Genomic DNA, 25,232 nt, shown 5'->3' with positions numbered 1-25,232 from the left:
TTAAGTTTTCTGTCTTGAGTTTTACAGTCAAAAGAATACACATTTATAAAAACAAAATTTAAAACCCAAAGACAACTCAGTGCTAACATTTCAGTATGTCGTCCTAGTCTTTTTGCAATATGTAATTTTATCATTCCCTTTATACAATTTTATATACCTGCTCTTTCAACTTCCCAGCACTTGTCTTGCTATTTTGACTATAACTGAGTGGTTGTGGGATGTAATTCATATAACCATTTCCTTTGTTTTAGACCGTAAGGTTGTTTATACATTTTTGCTGTTATGAATAACCATCGGTATATTCCTATGTAAAAGTAATTTTTTTAAATTAATAAACTTTATTTTTTAGGTTCTGAGTGGAAAGTAGAGTTCTCATAAATGCCCTGCCCTCCACACACCCACATGTCCCCTACTTTCAGTCCCACTGTTGACATCCTGCCTCAGAGTGGTGTATTTGCTATCATTGATGAGCCCACACCATCACGTCATTATCACCCAAAGTTCATAGTTTATATTAGGGTTCATTCTTGGTGTTGTGCATTCTATGGGTTTTGACAAATGCTGATGACATGTATCTACCATTATAGTTTTATAGAGTATTTGCACTGCCTCCAAAATCCTCTGTACTCCACCTAGTCATCCTTCCCTTCCCCTAGGCCCTGGAAACCTCTCTTCTCTTTACTGTCTCTATAGTTTTATATTTTCCAGTATGGTTTGTAATTGGACTCATAGAGTATGTAGCGTTTTTGGATTGGCTTCTTTTTTTTTTTAATAGATATTTTATTGATTACGCCATTATAGTTGTCCCATTTGTTTCCTTCCCTTTTTTCCCCTCCATCCTACACCGCCCCACCCCCCAGCATGCCCCACCCTGCATAGTTCATGTCCATGGGTTGTATATACAGGTTCTTTGGCTTCTCCATTTCCTGTACAATTCTTAACCTTCCCCTGCCTATTTTATACCTACTATTTATGCTGCTTATTCCCTGTACCTTTTCCCCCATTCTTCCACCTCCCCCTCCCTTCTGTTTTACTGTTTAGTTTTTGATCTTCTTTTTCTTAGATAAATCCCTTTAAAATTTCATATAGTAAGGGCTTGGTGATGATGAACTTCTTTACCTTGACCTTATCTGGGAAGCACTTTATCTGCCCTTCTGTTCTAAATGCTAGCTTTGCTGGAGAGAGTAATCTTGGGTGTAGGTCCTTGTCTTTCATGACTTTAAATACTTCTTTTCAGCCCCTTCTTGCCTTCTTGGTTTCTTTTGAGAAATCAGCTTATTGTCTTATGGACATTCTTTTGTAGGTAACTTTCTCCTTTTCTCTTGCTGCTTTTAAGATTCCTTATCTTTAACCTTGAGTAACTTAATTGTGATGTCCCTTGGCATGTGCTTCCTTGGGTCCAACTTCTTTGGGACTCTCTGAACTTCCTGGATCTCCTGGAAGTCTATTTCCTTGGCCAATTGGGGAAGTGCTCCTTCATTATTTTTTCAAATAAGTTTTCAATTTCTTGATCTTCCTCTTCTCCTTCTGGCACCCCGATGACGTGGATGTTGGGTCCTTTAAAATTGTCCCAGAGGTTCCTAAGCCTCTCACTTTTTTAAATTCTTATTTCTTCATTCTATTCTGGTTGAATGTTTATCCCTTCCTTCTGCTCCAAATTGTTGATTTGAGCCCCAGTTTCCTTCCCTTTACTGTTGATTCCCTGTATATTTTTCTTTCTTTCCCTTTGCATAGCCTTCATTTTTTCCTCCCTTTTGCATCCATACTCAACCAATTCAGTGAGCATCCAGATTACCAGTGTTTTGAACTACGCATCTGATAGGTTGGCTATCTCCTCATTGCTTAGTTCTATTTGTGGAGCTTTGATCTGTTCTTTCATTTGGGCTATATTTCCTTATCTCAGCGAGCCTTGGAAATCTTTAGAAGGGGTGGAGCTTTAGGTATTCACCAGGGCAGGGCAACCCAAGTTGCTGAGTTGTGATGCTGTGTGGGGGAGGAGTCTGAGAGGGAACAATGCCACTTGCTTAGCTCTCCTCCGGCCTTCAGTCACTTCCCCTGCTACCCACAAGCAAATTGGGCCCTTCTGGTGCTGATTCCCGGGTGGGTGGTGTGTGTACATTCTAGGACCCTGTGGGTCTCTCCAACGACTCTCCTGTGAGGCTGGGAGTTTCTCCTGCCACCGCAACCCCTACAGGTTTTTACCTCCAGAGGTTTTGAGGCTTTCTCTTCCCATACTGGAACCCTGGACTGCATGGTCTGTCTCTCTCCCCATATATTCCTTCAGTTTATCCACACACAAATGTGGGATGGGCCGATCTGCCAGCCACCGCCTTGCTGCGCAGCCTCTCTGCCTGGCTGCCCGTCTCCGCCCCACCTACCAGTCTGGATGAATATTTCTTTAGCTCCTTGGTTGTCGGACTTCCACACAGTTCAGTTTTTTGGCAGCTCTGGTTATTTTTTGTTTTTAAATTTGTTGTCCTTTTGGTTGTGTGAGGAGGCAAGGTGTATCTCTATGCGTCCATCTTGGCTGGAAGTCCTGGCTTCTTTCAATTAGTAATATACATTTAAGTTTCCTCCATGTCTTTTTATGGCTTGATAGCTTTTTTATTTTTTTAATGCTGAATAATACCATTATTTGGATGTACCACAGTTGTTAATTTATCCACTTACTTACTGAAGGACATCTTTGTTGCTTCCAAGATTTGAGAATTATGAATAGAGCTGCTATAAACATTCATGTGCAGGTTTTTGTATGGCTATAAGTTTTCAACTTATGGGTAAATACCAAGGAGCATGATTGCTGGACTGTATGGTGAGAATATGTTTAATTTTGTAAGAAACTGCCAAACTGTCTTCCAAGCAGCCATACTATTTTGCATTCCTACCAGCAATGATTGAAATTTCCTGTTGCTCCACATCCTCGCCAGCGTTTGGTGTTGCCAGTGTTCTGAATATTGGCCTTCTAATAGGTGTGTAATGATACGAAATGAAAGTAAAAATATATATTGGTCTCTGTTCCCAATGCCTGGCACAGACTTCTGAAACACTTGTAATTTCTTAAGTGATAAGAACAATGGTAGCATCTTTGTTCTGTATTTGGTCTTTGACCCAAGTTCCTTACACAGGGTTCTTAAATCCCTTGGGAGTTTCCTGGGTGATAGGAGTGTCTTTTATTTTAATGAGGTGACTCTGAGTGGGGTTCTGAGTTATTTCTGGGTGGTCACCGGAAAGATCATGTTTAGAAGCTTGGAATTTGCAGTCCTGTCTCTCCATTCTGTAGAGAGAGGAGAGGGGCTGGAAATGGAGTTCATAATTGATCATGCCTACATGAGGAAGCCTTCTAAAAATCCCAGTAGTGTGGGGTTTGGTGAGCTTCCAGGCCAGTGAACACATCCATGTACCAAGAGGGTGATGCACCCCCAACTCTATGGAAACAGAAGCTCCTACACTAGAGATCCTTATGTATCTCTTCATCTGGCTGTTCATCTGTGTCCTGTATCATGTCGTTTAATAAACTGGTAGATGTGTTTCCCTGAGTCCTATGAGCTACTCTAGCGAATTAATCAAAACCAAGGAGAAGAGTTCATGGGAATCTCTGATTTGTAGCCAAATCAGGCATAAGTTGTAGATACCCTAAAGTTGGGGACAGTCACATGGGACTGAGCCCTTAACTTGTGTGATCTGACACAAGGTAGATAGTGTTAGAATTGAGTTAAATTATAGGACACCCAGCTGGTGCTGCAGAATTGCTTAGTGTCGGCGGAAAATAACCCAGATCTGGTATCAGAAGTGTTGTGAGTATAATAGTGTGAAAGTAAAGGAGAAAGACATACAGGAAAAGGAATGAGGTTTTTCCTGCACAAGTGGTATCTCATTGTTTTATTTTTTTTTTAAACTATTGTTTATTGATTTTAGAGAGAGAGGAAGAGAAAGAAAGAAAAACATCAATGCGAGAGAGAAACATCAATTGGTGGTCTTCCATTCATGCCCAACCAGGGATTGAACCTGCAACCTAGGTATGTGCCCTGATGGGAAATCAAACCCACAACCTTTGGGTGTACAGGACAGTGCTCCAACCAACTGAGCCATATCAGTCAGGGCTCATTTTTTATTTTCAATTTGCAATTCTCTAATGCCATATGATATTGAGCGTCTTTTCATATGCTTATGTGCCGTCTGAGTATCTTCTTTGATGATGTACATCTTCAGGACTTTGGCCCATTTTCAGATCAGATTGGTAATTTTTATATTGTTGAGCTTTAAGAGTTTTTTGTATATTTTGGACAGTAGTTCTTTCTCAGATGCATCCTTTGAAAATATTTTATCCCAATTTGTAGCTTAACTTCTCTCTCTTTTGACATTGTCCTTTGCAGAGTGGAAGTTTTTAAGGTAGTCCAGTTTATCACTTATATTTCATGGATCATGTCTTTGGTGTGATATACAAAGTCATTACCATACCCAAGGTCATTTAGGTTTTCTCCTATGCTATCTTCTAAGAGTTTTATAGTTCTGCATTTTACATTTAAAGTCTATGGTCTGTTTTGAGTTAGTTTTTGTCAAGGGTGTAGGTATGTGCCTAGATTCTTTTTTTTTGCAAGTGAATGTCCAGTTGTTCCAGCATCACTTATTGAAAAGGGTACCTTTGCTTCATTGTATTGTCTTTGCTCCTTTTTCAAAGATCAGATGTTTATATTTATTTGGAAATATTTCTGGGCTCTCTGTTCTGTTCCATTGAAGTATGTTTCTATTCTTTTCACAAATACTGCCTTGAAGTTGAGTAGTGTCAGGCTCTGACATTGTTCTTCTTCTTCAACATTGAGGTAATTATTCTGGGTCATTTGACTCTCCATATAAACTTGAGAATCAGTTTGTTGATATCCACACAATAAGTTACTAGGATTTTTATTGGGATTGTGTTGAATCTCTAGATAAAGCTGGGAAGAACTCACATCTTGACAATGTTGAGTCTTCCTATCCATGAACATGGAATATTTCTCTGTTTATTTAGGTTTTTTAAAAAGATATCTTTCATAAGAGTTTTGTAGTTTTCCTCATTTACATCTTGTACATATTTTGTTAGATATGTAAATGTTTCATTTGGGATTGGTGCTAACGTAAATGGTAATTTCAAATTCCGCTTGTTCCACTTGCTTGCATCTAGGAAAGCAATTGGTTTTCGAACATTGACCATGTATCCTATAACCTTGCTATAATCATTTATTAGTTCCAGAACTTTATTGGTTGATCCTTTTAGATTTTCTATATAAACAATTACGTTATCTGTGAACAAATACAGTTTGTTTCTTCCTTTCCAATCTATATACCTTTTATTCCTCTTCTTATCTTGTTGCACATTAGCTAGGACTTTCAGTACAATGTTGAAAACAGTGACGAGAGGGGACATCCTTGCCTTGTTCCTGACATTAGCGGGAAAACCTCGAGTTTCTTACCATTAAGTATGATGATATTAGCTGCAGGTTTTTGGTAGATGTTCTTTATCAAGTTGAGGACATTCCCCTTTATTCCTAGTTTAGAGGAAGATTTTATCATGAGTGGGTGTTGCGTTTTGTCAAATGCTTTTTCTGTATCTACTGATATTATCATGTGATTTTCGTCTTTAGCCTATTGATGTGATGGATTACAGTAATTGATTTTTGAAAGTTGAACCAGCCCTGCATATCTGGAATAAGTCTCACTTGGTCATGGTGTATAATTTTTATACATTGTTGGATTCAATTTGCTAATATATTGTTGAGGATTTTTGTATCTATAGTCATGAGAGATTTGGTCTGTACTTTTCCTATAATGTTTTTGTCTGGTTGTGGTATTAGGGTAATGCTGGCCTCATAGAATAAGTTGGGAAGTACTCGTGCTTTTATCTTCTAAAAGAGATCATAAAGAATAGGTATAATTTTTTCCTTAAATGTTTGGTAGAATTCACCAGTGAAACCATCTGGGCCTGGTGCTTTCTGTTTTGGAAGATCATTAATTATTGATTCAATGTCTGGAATAGATATAGGCCCATTAAGACTGTTTATTAACAATTTTTTAAAGGATAGATTTCTGGAAATAGAATTACTGGTCAAGGGTTTGGTGTGTGTGTGATTCTGAAAGTAGCACATGCTCATTGTTAAATAAATAAACCATGCAGAAATATACCAAGTATAGAAATAAAAGTTTCCCAGTACCCCCTTGCCCCAGACAGATTCCACAGAAATGATCACTGTTAATGGTTTGCTTTTGGATTTTTCCAAACATTTTCTGTCTGATCTGAAAATGCAATTCAGACCACAAAGGTAGTTTAAAATATTCTAGCAGCCTCATTTAAGAAATAAAAAGAAACAGATGACATTAATTTTAATAACATTTAACTTTACCTAATACATCTACAATATAATTTCATTATATAATCAATATAAAAATTATTAATGGGATATTCTACATCTTTTGTAACTAAGTCTTTGAGATCCAGTGTGTATTTTACATTCAGAAACACATCTGAATTCAGACTAACCATACTTCAAGTGCTCGGTAGACACCTGTAGCCATCATATTGGACAGCAGAGCTGTAGAAGAAGAGCTTTCAGGCCCAGGGAACAGTAGGTAAAAAGGTGTTATAACCTGAACTGATTCTTGAGGTTGACATACCACTAAGAGACAAGAGTGGTTGGAGGGGAGTAAAAGAAGGTAGGAGTGGTAATAAATGAGGTCAAAGAGATAGGGCCTAACATTTTGGCTTTTATTCTAAATGTGTTGGAAAGCCATTGGAAATGGTTTGCTATAATTGACTTTTTTGTTTTTGTTTTAAGGAGAGATCACATACATTTATCTATTTGTTTTGTTTATTTTATTTATTTTAGAGAGGAGAGGAGGGGGAGAGACAGATATTTTTGCTGTTCCACTTATTTATGCATTCATTGGTTGATTCTTTTATGTACCTTGGCTGGGGATCAAACCTGTAACTTTGTGTGTTGGACAATGCTCTAACCAATGGAGCTACCCAGCCAGAGATTCATTTACGTTTTTAAAGGACCTTTGGCTGCTGCATTGGAAACAGTCAACATGGAGGGCAGAGTGGAGCAAGGGGGTCCAGAAATAGGCTATTATATTAGAGAAATAGAGGAGTCTTGGATTTGAGAGGTCATCAGGCAGATGCTGAAAAGTTCACAATAAATATTCCAAGGCAGAGTCACTGATAGATTAGATGTGGGATGTGGGAGAAAGAGAGAATTCAAAGATGACTTCAGGACTTTTGCCCTGAGAAAATGGTGGCAGATCTTTGGGTGGGGTTGTGGGGGGACGGACATAGGTTTGTGTGTGAAATAAGAGTTCAAAATTGGGTGTGTCCTCTCAAATCTAGAACATGTGAGTCAGCAAAGGCCCAGGGGGTGTGGAAAAAGTACAGTAAATATTCAAGCAATGGAGATCCCATTTGGTGAGAATACATGTTGAGACAGGGACTAGGGTATGGAAAAACAGGAGAAAAAACACACTACAACAGATTAAAGAGAACCTTAAATGTCAAACTAAGGAATTTGAAATTTATATAACAGGAATGGGGGTAGATATTGAACATTTTTGAGCAATAACTGATGTGATCAGAGCTTAACTTTACATTTACAATGTAAATATATTTAATAAAAAATGCTAATGAAATAATTTTCACTAAAATTTTAGATATAATAAAGTAAAAAATTTTTTTATTTCACTTTTTAAAAAACAGCTTATGTATTTAAAAAAAGAGATGGAAGGAACATTATCAAAATGTGTCATAGAGGTTTCAGTGGTTGGTAGGACTATGAATAGGTTGGGGCTTTTTCCTTTCTTCTCTGTATTTGCCAAATTTTCTTTAATTAAGCATAACTACTTTTATAATGAGAATAATTTTATGTTAACAACTTAAATGTGTGCAGGGCTGGAGGGAGCACATTGGATGGAGAGGCAGGAATTTGGGTTGGGTTCAGTGCAGAAGCCCAGAAGAAAGGGAAGGAGAGGATGAACTGGGACAAGGGCTACGGGAGAAAGAGGGAAATGGAAAGTGTACCCATTTGCCTTCCGACCGGGTATGTGAGGTAGCCTTACCACAAACAAATGTGATGCTTAAGAGTATGGACTCTGGAGCCAGGCTGCTGGGGTTTCAGTCTGAACTTGGCCACTTGGGCAGATTACTCTGTGCTTTTTAAAAATCTGTTAACAGGAATAATAATTCTACTTACCCCATAAGGTTGTTTTACGGGGTAATGGAATGAATGCACATGAACCACTTAGAACAGTGCTCAGCTCACCGCAGGTGCTCAGTGTATCAGTTATTATCCTCGTTACTCCCAAGGACCTGGCCTTAGTGGAAGGTGATGCAGAATATATAATGGAGTGGACTGGATAGACATAGGTTACTGAAGCATTATCCCTAACAGTTTAATTTTTTCCAATATATTTATAGATTGTGCATTTTTAAAAATCTTAGTAAAGGTTTTTAAAAGTAAATTGGGTTGTCTCAAATAGTGTGAGCTAGCATCACTGAAGAAGTGCCAAGTACTGCATGGATCATTGTGGGGCTGGTACAGGACTGTGGTTCTAGACTAGTTCTCATCAGATGATGTACTGGGTTTTTTTTCAATAATTAAATTCTCTTGACTAAGGGTAATGTCCTTTATTCTGAGCCCTCTCTAAGGATTGGTGTTCAGGTATTCTTTATTTTATGAAATATGTTACATATAGACTGTAGTTTTTTTCCCTAATAACCTTACTTGGCAATAGCCTTAACTTTATGGTTTCTAGATTTAGAGGGGGAGGATTTTATTGATCTCTGAGATGTAAGTTTATGGGAACTAGGGTTGTGGGGAAAGTGAATAATTTGGTTAGGCTGATTTAGGTACTTCTGAATTCCCTCTGACCCTGAAACTCTCATTTCAGGGCCCAGGCTGGATCTCCTCATCTAAGGAGTTACTCACTCTGCGCACGAGAGCTTTTAGATGAGGGATTGGTTACCGATGTGACTGGATCTATACAGCTCTGTCACTACAATAATTGTACAGTTCTTTGGAGATACCCTCCTGGCAGTGAGTCAGTCTGTTTTAGGGACAGCTGCCCTGTGGCCCTGCGCCTCACATGTTCTGCATTCAAATTAGCAAGTCTATGCTGAAGGCAGCTGATAGGGATGGCTCTGTGCTGTGGGCCAGGAGGTCTTACTGAGGTCAGCCCAGCAGGGTCTCTACCTCAAGTAACTGATTGTCTGTTATCTTTCCTATACAGACAGTTTTGTTATCACAACTTCTCAGACTCTTAATTTCCTCATATATAAAATAATAATAATAATAACAACAATAATTACCATCAACAGTAGGAAGATGCATCTCTTCCTACTTTCTTCACCTCCCCCCAGAGCTAGGAAGAAGACTCAGACTATGAGAGGAAGGCAATGAGACCCAAACAGAATGGATGGAGTTATCCTAAAGAGAGAGAATGGCACCCTGGCTGGTGTGGCTCAGTGGATTGAGTGCCAGCCTGCTAAATGAAAGGTCCCTGGTTCGATTCCCTGTCAGGGCACATGCCTGGGGTGCCGGACAGGTCCCCAGCTGGGGGGCCTGTAAAAGGCAACAGATCGATGTATCTCTCACACACTGATGTTTCTTTCCCTCTCTTTCTCCCTCCCTTCTCCTCTTTAAAAATAAATAAAATCTTAAAATAAAAAAAAAAAAAAAAATAAGGAGACAAACTGGCTTCCAGAGCAAGACCTAATTGTCCCTGGACTGGGAAACTAACATTAACTACAAAGAAGGGTCCAATAGCCCTGGATACTTATTCAAAAAGGCAAAAGGTCACGGAATGAAGAGGTGGTCTGGTTTGGCCTGACAATTTTCCGTGTTGCAGAAAGATTCACCTCTCCTGGCCTGTGCCCCCAGCAGGCTGCCTCCCTTAGATCCAGTCACTTACCCATCAAATCCCCTCTGGTTCCCCTCTGGTTGCCCCTGGCGAAGGGCCTGCTGGCCGTGAATGTGCTGCCCAGGGGCTCAGATACCTCCGTCCTGTCCACTCAGGAGATGTGTCTCCCACTGTTGGTTTATACTTGGCTCTGTGAGATGCTCCCTGTCTTGGGGCCCTGGTTACCTTGAGTCCATCCCAAGGGTGGAGGTCCCTCTGGACATGCTGACAGGCTAAGAAGCCAAGGAGGTAGGCCTGGCATGAGGTGTCCTTGCTGAGGTCATGCCACCATGAAGCCTTGGAGTCATTTCCCCAGGCAACACCCCGTACCTCCATTGTCCTTTCCTTCCCCTCGCTTGAGTTTCTCTAGTTCAGCTCCCAGTGTCCTTGTGAAGATGAAGTTAGTGGAGGACAAAGCATTTTCTAAAATAGTTAACATTAGACCCATGTTAATAGTAATCGTCATTTTCAAATGGGATCCTGTGTGTATAAATTCTTTGAAAAGTATAATGTGCCCTATGGAGTGAGCCTAATTCTGTTGGAAGCCAAGAACCTGGGGGAATTGACAGTTAGGCTCAAGAGAGATAGCAGATTGGCCTCCCACCCCGTAGCCCCCTTTTATGGGTTGAGAGTAGTGCCAGGAAGAACTAAGATGGGAACTGAACCGTACTGTGGTTCAACAGGTGGCTGCCTCTCTGTGACCCCAGCTAAGTTGGGCTGTTGTTGAATGGTAACAAGGGCACTTGGGACCCTCCATCAGGAACCCTCTGCAGAAAGCCGGTGAGTTTCCAGTTAAGTTCAAGGGCAGAGCACATTGTCACGTGGCTCACCATACCCTGAAATCAGGCTGTTGTTTTCCAGCAGAGTGAACCGAGCCCCCAGCAAGCCCCAGCTGCTCCTGTTAGAGGCATGAGGGTTAGTGCCTGCTTAACCAGATCTTGCTGATGACAGACGCCCCTGTCAAGGGCCCACCTGAGCTGGATGCAGGTTGTTCTTGTACATCTGGAGTAGCTGAGGTGTTCCTTTTCAATGTAGTGTGCTGAGTGACTTGGATGTGCATTTACACTTAGAAATCACTTGGAGGGTTAGAGGCGGGGTAGGGGTAGGGGAATGATAATGTCACCTTGGTTGTGTTGAGTACTGTTCTATAAGGATTTAATGTGTTATCTCATTTAATTCTCACCCCAAAATTCCTGTCGGAAGATCCTAATTTATAGACAAGGAAACTGAGGAACAGATGGCTTACTTGAACTGTCCAAGATTGTACAGCTATTAGAAAGTGACAAAACCAGGATTTAAACCAGTCAAGAAGTCTGACTGCAGAGTCAGAACTCTTTGGTATTATTGCCATTTTTCCAATGTACAGCTAAAGCAGAGAGGGACTTGTCACGGTCACATGGCTGGTATGTGGTTACCAGGTCAGTCCAACTGCAGGACCTATCCTGGTAACCACCACTCTATTTTACATCCATGGTTGCTTGTAATATTCAATCGTAATATCTAATATAGTATTCCGTATATGATAGTACAATATTCTATCACAGTATATTATTCTACTATAGTATAGCACTCTATTTCAGGGTTACAAGGTATTGAATGAAGCTTTTGTTGTTGGACATTTAGGTTGTTTCCAGTTTTCACTATTATAAATAAATGCCAAGATTTCTTTTTAAAGAGAGAGAAATGGTAAGAAAGTTGTTTGGTTTATTAGTTTGTTTGTTTGTTTTAAAGGATTTGGAACAGATGGGCTGAGCTGGCAGAGGCTAGAAGGATTGCAGGCTTCAAGCTGACTGCTCGGATGGAGAATGAAATTCTGATTAGGAGGGTTGCCAGTGTGGAGAGAAGGAAGGAGCAGACTCTGCTTTAGCCCAGGATTTAGCGGTGCCTGCAGAGATAGCAAGTTTGGGATGCATTTCAGAAATAGCTGATTCCCACTTTGGATGTTTCAGTATTCTCTAGCACCATCTTATTGACGTCTCCTTGACCTTGTGTAGACATGTCTGGGTGGGCCTGGGCAGAGAGTGAGCCCATTCTCTTCCCCAGATCAGCCATGTGCAGCCATCCGAGGTCCCTCCATCTGTCCATCGCATGTCCCTTGTCCCTTCTTCCCTTCTCCACCTCAGTCTTCCTTTGAGGGATAAGGGACTTCTTCATCCCTCTCAGGTTCTGTGTCCCAGGTGAAAAGCAGAGGAGGAGACCGGAGAGTATCATGTGTGGCGATGACCGAAGTGGCCTTAATTCACTGAGCCTCAGTGTGGTACTGAGCACCTCCCAGGCTTAATCTCTTTTATCATCACAGAGCTTTATGGGATGGAGACCATTATGAAACCACCATTTTATGGAGGAGGAAAAAGAGATGTCAAGAAGATAAAGATTTGCTTGCCCAACTTGTATAGAGCCAGGATTCAGATCCGTGTCTCTCTAAACATCATGGTCACATTTAATCGCTATGTATTCTTTACAGCCTTCATCATGCACTATGAACAGGGGATGCTGTAGCTTTGGGGCAGTGAGAAATCTTCAGAAAACCAGCAAGAACACATTTAATGATCTGCATTCTGCGTACACCTGATGGCCTCACTTAGAGAATGTTGAAACTGCGGACAATCCCGGAAGCATCTCTTTCCTACCTTATTTTTTAAAATTTTTAAAAAATACATATATATTTTAAAATTTATTTTCAGACACAGGGGAAGGGAGGGAGAAAGAGAGGGAGAGAAACGTCAGTGTGTGGTTGCCTCTCATGCACCCCCTACTGGGGACCTGGCCCGCAACCCAGGCATGTGCCCTGACTGGAAATCGAACCAGCGACCCTTTGATTCATAGGCCAGCACTCAGTCCCCTGAGCCACACCAGCCAGGGTTCCTACCTTATTTTTAAAGTGTGGCAAATGAGGTCCAGAGAGATCAACCAACTTGCCTAAGGGTGAGATGGTGGCCAACACAGGTTAGAACCAGGGTCCTCTGACGCCTACCTGGTGGCTCTTCAAGAAGCAAACTGCTCTTTAGTTTTACTCTGCAGGGATCATTGGGAGCAAAAGCATGGATCAGAAGGGCAGATTCAGGAGAAACAGGAGTGGTTTGGCGGGGCTGGGCAATGCTGGGGTTCAAGGGAGATAGGGAACCACAAGGATCCTCTGATTGTCCACTCCCTTCTCCCGCACCTAAATTCCAATTCCACTGCACAGAAGCATACACGAGGGGTGATTGGCAGGAAGGCATTGTGGCTGGGATTCATGTCAGGCAAGATGCTTCACCTTTCTGAGCCTGTTTTGTTTTTTCTGCAAAATGGGGTTACAACTACTTGTTGTATGAGGCCACTGTGAAAAGGAAATGAGATAGTTATAAAGAAACTGGCACAAATTTGTGGGAAGAAGAGAAGAATCTTGGCGTTGAGTTGGTGGAAAAAAGAGAACACAAATTTGGTAACCAAATTTATGATTTTAATAAAAGGCCAAGTATTTCTTAATTTCATCTGATTCATTATTTCTGACAGGACCTGCCATTGGGGTATTCATTTCACTTTCATGTGGAGGTGGGTTGTGCTGATGATGCAAACACCTCTGCTCCCTCTCTCTGGTGAAGAGTGAGGGATGGTCCTTGGCCAGGTGGCTCAGTTGGTTAGAGCATCATCCCAAACACCAAAAGGTTGCGGGTTTGATTCCCGGTCAGGACACATAGCTAGGTGGTGCATTCAATCCCTGGGTGGGCGCGTATGGGAGGCAACTGATTAATGTCTCTCCTTGATATTGATCTCTCTCTCTCTTGAATCAATAAACATATCCTTGGGTTAAGACTAAAAAAATAGAGTGAGGGATGGGTTAGGTCCACTTGGGCTCAAGGATACTACAGGATTGCTTTTTACTTTCTGCCTTGAAAGGGGTAGGAGATAGAGAGGAAGGAGGACTGTTAATATAAACTTGAAATCCTGATACTTTGTAAAGTACATGTTCTCAGCTGTGTGGCCTCAAACGAACCTCAATTGTCTCTTTATCACAAGGTCATTGAGATGGCCACATAATAGCCACTTTACATGCAGTATCTTATTTAATCATCAGACAAGCTCGCAAGGTAGGTATTACCATCCCATTATAGATAAAGGAGAAAACTGTGGTTCAGGGAAGTTAAGTAATTTGTCAAAGGCCACACAGCACACAGCTAGCAAGTGATAGATATGAGACATAAGCCCAGGTCTGCCCCCAAAGCCTGTGCTTCCTGTTACACCCAGGGCAGTTTCAGATTTTGTTGGGTCAATTGCTTATGCAATTTTTGAAGCCCTCTTTAAGAAAAACAATACAAGCTTGCAAATATAAAAGATACGAAAGTAAATGTTTATTTAGATTTTGAAATAAAATCACAACATAGAAAAAAATGTTAAAGCCGAACCATCATAAAATCCAGAAAAATAACATAATATCTGTGTTAACTGCTTGACACTCTTCTAGAACACCTATTTCCTACAGTTGGGCTGCTTCCTCTTTGGTTACATTTCCGTATGACAATGATTTTGTAATCACTTAAAATGATTTCCACATATAAAATAAAAAAAGATAACCCATTATATTGCTCTAGCATGGTTGATTGTAAGTTTTTAAATTATTTGTAGTGTAGAAAGGATTGTTTGAGCTTCATAGGTCATTATTCATAAATGCACATAAATATTAGGATAGTTGTCAAATTTGGGAAAACCTCCATCAAAACTTCTTTCATATAGGAGTTTATAGCTTTTAGGGCATTTCATATTTTCTGGTATTCATCTAAAATAACCTTTAAATAGGTAACACCTCTTATCTGGTTTGCTGTCAGCTAAATGTTATCTTCTCTGATATCAGTATTTTGTGTGAAATCAGCAAAAATTTCTCATCTTTTCCAGTACTGCTTCCCCTCTCCTACAACTTGAGATGGAACGAAGAAGGTTTACGTTAATAAAAGATTCATAATCAACTCCTTTCTCATAAATCTATGACCTTTTAAACGGAATTCATTACAAAATACCAGATATGAAAACATTTGAAGCATTTGAATGACTTGGGCTGGAAAGGGGAAGGCTGGAGGAAGCAAATAACCACTTTCAAGGATGTGAACCTTAGCGGTATTAGAATCATTCATTAGAATCACCAGGTGTAGATGGGAAGGGGCTCAGGTAGCTGCCTAGTTAGCAGGTTCTGAAAGTCACTTTGAGCATTTGGCCCTAAAGTGGATACAAAGCGTAACAGAGAAGTCTGTGAATGAGATCCCTAAAACCCGCCTGGCTGTGGACTCCAGGTGTGACCCAAGGTCTTGAAAATGCTGTGGGAGGTGGTTAGAAGTGCAGAATCTCGGGCTCCATCCAGGACTGCTGAATGGGAATCTGTATTTTCACAAAGCCCTGGGTGATCCTGCTCAGGTGATTGAGAAGCCCTGGACCGCAGGCTTGAGCAGATCTTGCTGGTGTGCCCCGCCCCAGCTTGGCAGTTGGTCTTTTTCCTCTCTGGGTCCTTAGCCTTGGAAACTGGCCTCTCTTTTACTACCATTTGTCATGTTGATTCATTACACCTCTATTTCAGTCTGAGATTATTGCTCTTTGACTTCCAGCCTGTCTCAGTGCCTGGCTCACAGGGGTGCCAGTTATGGAATGCGCACTGTATGCCAAGAGCTTCACCCCTCTTACCCCATTTGGCCCTCACCCCAAGCTTGTAGGCTGAAACAAATATCCCCATTTTATAGGTGAAGAAACTGAGGCTCTGTCACCTGCCTAGGGTCACAAGTGGCAGAGCTGGAATCAAATCCAGACGTGTCTGATTCCAGAGCCTGCAGTAGGGGATCAGTCAGTGTTTGTGGAGTCACTTACATATTCGCTAGTGCAGTCATCCAAGCATCCATTAATGTTCTTGTTTAGTCATTAAAGAGACTCAGGGAAAAAGAAGGAAGATGAGCAGTAGACTCTGCTTCCTCTTGGTGAACTGGTTTTGGAACAGGCGCTGTCCGGCATCACCCTCCCAGGCTGGGCTGCCCAGGAGACCCCAGAGTGTCCAGTTGTGGTGGCTCAGTTGCCCTGGGACTGTGGAGGTGACACTCCTGCACCACCCCACCCCTTTCAAAATGTCCTCCATGACTCAGCAAAGAAACCCTGAGCCTGGAATCAGAGATGAGGCAAAAGGAAAAAAAAAAACCAAAACCTCAAGAATGTTTTCTTTTCCTGGAGGAATTTCCCTTTCATATCTCTCATTCCTCTGCTAGGCAGTCCAGGAAGCCATTGGCCTGTGGTTGGCCATGACCCCCAGTCCAGTTTCTCTAGGACTTGCCCCTCCTCCTCCCGAGGCCTGGGGACAGCATCAGGCCTTCTTCGGTGGCCTCTGATTCTGGGCCTCCAGGGGCTTGCTAGCCCCTCTCCTTAGATTGTCCTTAAGTAGTAAAATCCTAATCTTGGGCCCAAAATACCTGGGTTCAAATTCTTCCCCTACCTTTTGCTAGGTGTGTGGACTTGGGCAAGTTACTTCACCTCTGGGCGCCTCAGTTTCCTTCTCTGCAAAGTAGGAATAACAGTAAATCAGAGCAGTGACTTTTTCAACCTTTTCCATCTCATGGCACACAAACTACCAAAATTCTTCAGCACACCAAAAAGAAAAAAGAAAAAGAAAATTTATATTTTCTTATATTTTTTGCTGATCTGACAAAAAAATTGGTATAATTTTGATTCGTTCACTCCAGACAACTATTGTTGTGTTGCCTCTTGTCGTTTTTTCATTTGACAGTCTAAGGAAGAGGCCAGTGCCCCTGACCCAATAGTCACGCATTTCATGTTTTAAAAATTCTGTGGCACACAAGTTGAAAAATCGCTAAATTAGAGGATTAAAATAATTAATGTAAAGCATTTGGTACAATGCCTGGCACAAAGTAATTGTTATGAAACTTGTTATTCTTTTTTCTTAAAATTGATTTGAGGGAGGGAGGGAGAGAGAGAGAGAGAAAGAAAGAGAAACATCAATTTGTTGCTCCTCTTATTTACCCATTCATTGGTTGATTTTTGTATGTGCCCTGAACTGGGGATCAAATCCACAACCCTGGTGTGTGGAGATGACACTCTAACCAACTCAACTACCTAGACAGGACCTTCTTATTCTTGTTATTATTAATTATGGAACAGTTATTAATACCTGGAGGAGACTTGGGTGAACTCGTGCTAAACTTCTCTTCTCATTTGTTCTAATTTCACCCCAGAATTTGCTTGAATTCTCAATTATTCATGTTGTAGAGAGCTTAAGGGGGCAACTGCAAATGAGTGAATAAATTAATAAATTAGAAAGCTCTGGGTTTCCTTTTGAAAATGAGATTATTGTGATGGATGAAGAGGCATTACTCAATAGATTGTTGATTTGTGAATAACCGCATCATTTTAGGAGGGGGTGGCCCTCTGAGAATTCCCAATCATAGGATAGAGAGAGCTGCCTACTAAGAGACTTCACTGATAGAGTGATGAATTCAGCTTGAAGATCTACAGACTATAGGGGAAGAAGAAAGCAATTCTTGACTAGAAGGGGTTGTGGTTCTCAGCTCTGGATGTGTTTCAAAATCACCTGGGGATAAACATACAGAACCTCAGTCCCACTTCTGGAGATTCTGACATCCAGGACTGGGAGTGAACAGGGGTATCAGAGTTCTCAAAAGCTAACCAAGTGTGCAGGAATGAAGCCATGTGGTAAACGGAGACAATGTAATAATAGCAGCACATGCTATTAACTGGAAGTCTTAGGTACATTTCTTTCATCCTCATGACCACCCCATTTAAAAGGTTAAGAACCTAAGGTTTTGGCCAAGGTCACACAGCAGAACCCATATTTTAATCTAGGTCTGAATATAAAGGCCTAATGTATTTTGCTACATCCCACACTGCAGAAGGTCTGCCTGGAAAAACCATCCCCTGAAATCGGCATTAAGATTGTCTGGTTTGCCCTGGTGTAAACTATAAAATCGATACATCACAGGTCAGAGCAAAGCTATGCAAACTGATTTAAAGAGACACAAGCTCCCGGGAGCTCAGGCTCAGCCTTAACCCTTGCCCTCTATTAACATATCTAAAGAAAGAATGCGTCAGTCGGGGTGGGAGGGTGCTTGGGTTTGCTAGCTTGATCCGACTTGGGCTGAGGGAGTGGTCCGCGTCCTGCCGACGCTTGGCAGCGTGCTGATCTGACATCCAGCTTTGCGTAGCTTTCCGTTCTCTCGTGACCCCTCTGCCTGCTGTTTCCTTCCGAGGCCCTTTCTCCACCTGCCCCTTAATTGTGGGTGTTCTGTGCAGTCCACTCCCCACATTCCCACAGAGGAGCCTCTATACTCTTGATGTCCAGACTTAAGGCATCAAGGCTGAGGTGGCGGAGAGGGAAGAGTGTCCTCAGATGTGACTAGAGTTTACATCCCAGCTGGGCCCCTTAGAACTTATTTTACATTATTTTAAAAAATGTATTGCTTTTAAGAGACATAGAGAAAGGAAGGGGGAGAGAGAAACATCACTTTCTCGTTCCACTTATTTATGCATTCATTGGTTGTTTCTAGTATGTACCCTGACCGGGGATCAAACCCGCAACCTTGGTGTGTCGGGATGGTGCTCTTGTGGGCTAGGGTCTTACATTATTTTTTTCAGTCAGTTTCTTTAGCTGTGCCATGAGATAGTAATGCCTACCATAAATGGTTGTTGTGAGGATATGACAATAGACACTAGGCATTCCAAGTACACAGTAAGAACTGGATAAATAGTACTCATATATTATGTCCAGCTGGTGTGGGACTTCACCTGAATGTCTGTGGACAATTTAAAAGCAACATGTGAGATAGAGACGTTTTTCCCTAAATCTGTTCTTCCTAATCAGACAAATTAGAAACACCTTTCACCAAATTGCAGCAGCCAGAGTCATCCTGGACTATCCCTCCCTCCACCACAATCCAAATGGCCACCCAGTTCCAGTGATTCTGTTTCCTGCATTTCTTCTATTGTCCTAAGCTGCTCTTGGAATTTCTCACTAGGTTATTGCAAGAACTTCTTAACTGCTTTCTCAATTTACTCCTCCCTGAACTCCAGATGCTTATATACTTATGTTCTGGTCCAAATTAAAACCCTTTAATAGCTCTCAGTTGCCTTTAGGGCACAACACAAATTCTATTGCAGCCACAAGGCCTTTTATAGTGTGTCCTGCCTTCCTGTCCAGCCCCTGTTCCTGCCACCATCCTGTCTAACACCCTGATCCTCCCTGGTGGCAGTGCTGAACCACACACCAAATATGCCAGGTTTTCCTGCCTCACTGCAGCATAACTCAGTCTTTCCTGGGAGAAGACCACACATGTGCGCGCACACAGGCACACTCGGACACGGGTTGGAGCAGGTGCCTTTCCCTCAAGGCTTCCATCTCTCTTTGCAACAAGACTCAGAGCCGCCAACTCCTCTTGGGCATCACTGGGTTTCTGGCATGTAGGAGGCTCTCCTAATAAAATTTAGCATTTATGGATCTTGGTGTGAGCCAAGCTTCTAGCCACTTAACATCCTCCCAACTCTGTGGGGTAGGTATGTTTTATTCATTATACCATATTTATTGAACAATTCCCTGTGGTCCAGGCACTCGGGATATGGTAAGGAGGATGGGGAGGGCTCAAGGTGGAGGAGGCATTCCCATTTTATCTAGGAAGAGCCTCTCTGCAAAGGTGAAAATTGAGCAAAGACAGGGAAGAGGGGAAAGGAGCTAAGTGGGTATCTAGGGGGAAAGTGGTTCAAACAGAGGGAGTAGCCCGCACAAAGCTCCGCTCATTAGCTCCGCTTGACAGATGAGGAAACCAGCAGTCTAGGTGAGTCGTCCAAAGTCACAGTCAGAGTAAGTGGCAGAGCTGGGTGTTAAGCCCAGGTTCTGCGACCCTGACTCATGCTGTTAGCCATTACCCTGTCTTTTGTGGGACACAGAGGTTGCCTTGGCTGAGGGCAAGCAGGCTCTTATTCCTTGGTTGGAGTTTGGCTTCCCATGCCAAGGAGGGCATGGGATGATTCACTGGCTTGGCATTCGGGTTCACTTGGTGCCTCTGTTTTTCTCTTTTGTCTCTTTCTTTCTGTTGCCTTTGTTGGAGACAATTAGATTGTGTCTACTCTCCAGGAAGCCTCAAAAACCATGCTTCTCCAGCCAAACTGAGGACGATACCCTGAGATATGGTGACTTGGCAAAGGCCCATTTCCCCTTGCTGGTCATCAGTCAGGGTGGCTCCTGTGGGCAACCGCTGTATCTCACCCCACACTTTCCTTTAAACTTCAGCAGCAGGAATTGAGGCACGCATCTTTGCAGAGGTAGTGTTTGAGCTGGCCTTGAAGGACATGGAACAAAATTTCAAGAGAGGTGGGGTGGAGGATTTAGGCAGAAAGAAGTGTGTGAACTGAGCAAACGCGCATCAGCGTTGGCCCATTCAGCAGACCTGGAAAGAGGTGTGAAGGTGTGTGTGTTGGGGGAGGGGAGATAAGGCTTCAGGGAGAATGTGGGGTAGATCATGGCAGCCTTTTTTATTTTTTAAATGACAGACATTGCATGTTTATTTCAGACGAATGGTCTGGATTGTATCCTGAAGACATCAGGATTTTAAGGTTTTAAGAAGCAAAGGAAGCGCATGCGCATTCCTGAGGTTTTTTTGAAGGAGAGCTTGGGCAGTAGTGGGGAAAATGGGTTGAAGAGGGTGAATGGAGGTGGGAAATCAGTGAGAAGAAAGGGTATTATGCCATTGTTAGATGGGGACACCTGAGCGTTCAGTGGAGGGGCCAGGTTCCGGAGGCATTTTGGAGGCAGAGGTGACGGGATCTGCTTAGTGATTAATGTGAGCATCTGGAGCAGGAGGAGCTGAAAAGGAATAACGCCAGCAGTTTTAGCTTGGCTGACCCAGTGGATTGTGGGTAAGTGACACCTCATACAAAAGAGGAAGGGCAGGCTGTAAGCACCTCGGCCTGGAGGCAGCTGCGTGACATCCATGCGGGGGTATGAGCTGGGATCTCGGGATGGAGGTTAGAACTGGAGAAATGTGAAAGCCGAGGCTGAAGACATGGAATAAGGTCTCTCAAGTGTGTGTGAGAAAACATGGGCCTTGGCTTAAGCCCTGGAAGACGTCTGCAGTTCTAGAGGCTGGTCAAGGGAAGAGAATCCAGGGCTGGAGCTGGGGATGACTGTTTTGATTAATGCATCACTGGGATGACCTGACTCGCCTTGTGTCTGGTGGTAGGCGATGGAGGCCGTATCTCAGGGCGAGCATGCAGTTGACCTAGTCTGGGTTATCTGCTCAGAGACGCTCAGACCAGGGTTGCTTCTGGTCATCCTGGGCTTGTATACATGGTCTTTGTGGGAGCTGTCTTTTTCCTTCTGCACATGCCCAGCCTCCCACTGCTGAGGGCAGACTCTTGAAAGTGAGAATCCTGACTTCTTCCCCCTTATTCTCCGGGAACCTCAGTGGGTTTTGCACACTGTAGAGCTGAGAACACTAGTGAGGGACTGAATGACCAAATGGAATGGGCAGCAGCATTGAATTTGGTCCGCCGCTGCTTCTTGAGTTCCTTCCTAAGGGGAACATCTGGTTTACTGGAATGGTTATAATCTGCTCTCTGAGTCTTGAGTGGTGTCAGGCAGGCTCCATCCATCCGTTCTCTACCAGACTTTTGCCAGTGTAGGTATCTACTAAAAGCTGAGTGTTTTGAACATGGGATTGGGAGCTACCAGCACTTTTCATACATTGTCTTACATTACAAAAAGGCCTCTGAGGTAGGCACTATTACCCTATTTTCAAGGTGAGGAATCAGATAACTTGCCCCAGGTCACACAGATGAGTGGAAGAGGTGGGATTCAGCCCCAGGTATAACTCAAAAGCCCCTATGCTCTCAGTCGCTCATGTTAGGCCTCCCTGGGTAGAGAATGACCATACAATTTATTATCCAGACTGGAATGATTTTTAAAAAGTTTTATTGAGATATAATTTTCATGCCATAGAAGTCTCCTATATAAAGTACATAGTTCAGTGGCTTTTAGTATATTTAGAGTTGTGCAGTCATCACCATAATCTAATGTTAGAACATTTTCATCACCCCCAAAAGAAACTCAGTACCCATTAGCAGTCACTCCCCATTGCCAGCCCCACCCCAGCCCCAGGCAACCACTAATCTATTTTCTGTCTCTATAGATTTGCCTATTCTAAACAATTTATATAAATGGAATCATGATATGTGGTCTTTTGGTTGGCTTCTTTCACTTACCATACTGCTCTGAGGGTTCATTCATGTTGTAGCATGCTTCATTACTTCATTCCTTTTTATAAATGCTGTAGCACGCATCCGCACTTCGTTCCTTTTTATGAGCGACTAAATGATATTCCATTATATGGATATACTACATTATATTCATTATATTTGTTCATATGTTGACAGACATTTGGGTTGTTTCCACTTTTTGGCTAGTATGAATGATGATAATGCTCTTGCATTTGAATACAAGGTTTTTGGGTGGATGTGTCTTTATCTTTCCTGGGTATATGTCGTGTGTGTGTGTGTGTGTGTGTGTGTGTGTGTGCGCATCTAAGAGTAGAATTGCTAGGTTATGTGGCAGCTATGTTTAACGTTCTGAGGAACTGCCAGACCTTCCCAAAGTGGCTGCGCCATTTTACATTCCCACCAGCAGTGTATAAGGGCTCCGTTTTCTCTACCTCCTCACCAGCACTTGTCATTCCAAATGGACACTTTTGAGAGTGAAGGGTGCAGCATTAATAATTATACCAAGACAACGGGTACTAACTGGAACATACTCTGAGTTTACTTAGATACCAAAAACTACAAGATTCAATTCCTGATTTCAGGGAACTTTCTGGCCACATGATGAGTCAAAGCCCAAAAACCCACATACTTGAGTTAATTAAAGAATCAAGTAAAGGTAAATTATTGAGAAGGAAAGCAAAGTACATTTTATTTCCCCCAGGAGATTTTTTTCTCTTTAAAAGAAAAAGAGTCTTACTTATCATTGTATTGTCCATGGCCCCAGGAGTATCTTGGTATTTGATGGAGTCTCAGTAAGGATCTGTGGAATGAATGAATGAATGAGAGAATGAGTGATACAAACTCTCCTGGAGGGAATGTAAAAAAAAAAAAAAAAAAAAAATGAGTTAATGGCAGGTATTTGTGGGTTTGGGGGAAGTATGAGTCTTTTCTAAATATGTTGTATTTTGCTCACTGTTTAATAACACCAATGACAATTTAAAAGGGAAAAATGAAATAACCTACAATTAGAGGATCTTAAACTGGATTTTGTAAGTGTGAATGGCTAACAAAAGGTGGAGGAAAGACCTTCCAAGCCTGAGAATTGCAGGAGCAGGGAGTCTGAGTCTGGGACCAAAGCACGTCTTTATGCAGAGTACCTTCTGCAGCAGCTTGACCACATTTGGGAATAAGAAGGTGTGGTACCTATCCCCAGGAGTTTCCAATCTTTTGGGGGAAAATAGGATTTATTGACAGGAAACAATGAGACTGGTTTAAAACAATCATTAACTGGTTGTGTGCCCTTGGGCGAGTCAGCCCCCTTCTCTGGGCCAGTTGATCCTTCATCTGGCTTTAAATGTCCCTGATCACCAATGCTATTAACACAACCCTGTTGGGCGAGGAGCTAGGGCTCGAAGGAAGGAGCTGGATTTTGAGCAAGGACCAGGATGCCAGTGGTGGGTGATAAGGCCGTGGGGTGGGCTGGAGAGCTCCAGCTGAGATAAAATTGGATAAGATAGCCGGGGCCTCTTGAAGGAGAACTTTAAAAGCCAGCCAGGCTGACTTTAAGTTTGACCTGATAAGTAGGTCCTTGGACTGGAGATGAAAGGGGTGTCTGTGAGAGATTAATCTGATGGCCCTGCGCCATTGATCTGGATCTATCTGGAAGCGCTGTGAAGACTGCGAGGCTCTCAGTCAGGCTTTTGCAATAGTCTTGTAGGCCCAGCCTCTTTCTCTCTTTTTTTTTCTTCTTCAGGCCCAGACTTTCAAAAGAGGGTTGAAACTCCTGCCAGTCTCATGTTACATATGGCTTTCATGAAGTTTAATTTTCCTTAACCATAAGTAATTTAAAGTAAATATAGTCTTGTCTTTATGACAATTATGGCTATATTGTGGACCAGAATCCTAAATGTGTATACGTTTCTAAGGCAGAATATTAGACTTCAAATAAATTTCAGGTTTACAGAGGGCAATTTTAGATTATGCTACTAGATTCCTCAGAGGGATACTTTCTTCTCTGCTGTAAAGGGTTTACTTTGTGGCAAATTTTGAGAAATGAGCTAACAGCCTGCTGGAGAAATGAAAGAATAAGATCTAAGTGAGCTTCAGCCAGTGGTTTTGTTGGGCCAGATAACTGATTGGGTATATGAAACCAGAGAAAGGAAGAAATCCAAGATGGCACCAGAGCTTAAAATCTGAGGACTCAGCAGAAAGACAGTGCTATTCATAAAAATGTATAAATTAAAAGAGGTGGTAAGATGACGGTATACCTTGAAAACATTGGGAATAGGTGGCCTCGCTCATGGACTAGTCAGGTTGACGATGGAGGAGGATCCTCTTGGTCTTTCGCAGCCCTGGAAGTTATGCCTATGTATCTGTCTATGTATCAGCTACTAAAGAAGATGTTTGCTGTAGGTTTTTAGTAGGTGCCGTGTATAAGACTAAGGAAGTTCCTACCCATCCCTACTTTGCTAAGTTTTTTCTTATTGTGAATAGCTTTTGAATTTTATCAAAAATATATTTTGGCATCCGTTGATGGAATCATGATTTTCTTCCCTTGAATCTCCTGATGTGATGAATTATATTGATTTTTTCCAAATTAATAAACTGACAATGCGGTTTTTAATATAAAGTCAACATAACCTTAACATATAACCCTTTTTATATATTGCTGGAATCAGTTTGCTAATACCTTGCTAAGGTTTTGCATTCATGTTCATAAGGGTAATTTTCTTTTCTCAGACTGCTCTTGTTGGGTTTGGAATCGAAGTTACACTAAAAGTGAGCTGAGAAGTGAACCCTCTTTTTATGTTCTCTGAAAGAGTTTGCTTAACATTGAAATTACTTCTTTCTTAAATGTCTGGCAGAACTCTCTGCCTGTTTGCTACTGAAGACTTTTCCATTATGTGGGTGAGAGTAGAGAAAGGAACTCTTATTGGGGAGTGAAAGTAGCTTAAACAGTAAGGAAAATGTACTCTCTCATACATTACAAAGAGTCCAGAGGTAGGTGGTTCCAGGGTCGGTTAATTCAGCAGCAGATCAACAACATTCATCAGGGAGAGAAATCGGTTCTGACCTTACGGTGC

At 42.1% G+C, this 25,232-nt stretch overlaps 1 protein-coding gene across 2 annotated transcripts in view; it reads left to right on the top strand.

Annotated features, from left to right (window-relative positions):
• Nucleotides 1-25,232, top strand: part of CCND3 (cyclin D3) — an 84,964-nt gene that overhangs the window by 39,285 nt on the left and 20,447 nt on the right. For both annotated transcript variants that reach the window (XM_054569355.1, XM_054569354.1), the window contains exon 2: nt 3,916-4,016. The gene's annotated coding sequence lies outside the window, so the exon portion shown is untranslated. The remainder of the gene's footprint in view (nt 1-3,915; nt 4,017-25,232) is intronic.

The sequence above is a fragment of the Pteronotus mesoamericanus genome, unplaced genomic scaffold (assembly GCF_021234165.1).
Source record: "Pteronotus mesoamericanus isolate MK-2021 breed Mesoamerican mustached bat unplaced genomic scaffold, CSHL_Meso_final contig_20, whole genome shotgun sequence".
Lineage (NCBI taxonomy): Eukaryota > Metazoa > Chordata > Mammalia > Chiroptera > Mormoopidae > Pteronotus > Pteronotus mesoamericanus.
The sequence above is the reverse complement of the archived record's forward strand: the minus strand, read 5'-3'. Positions and strand labels throughout refer to the sequence as shown.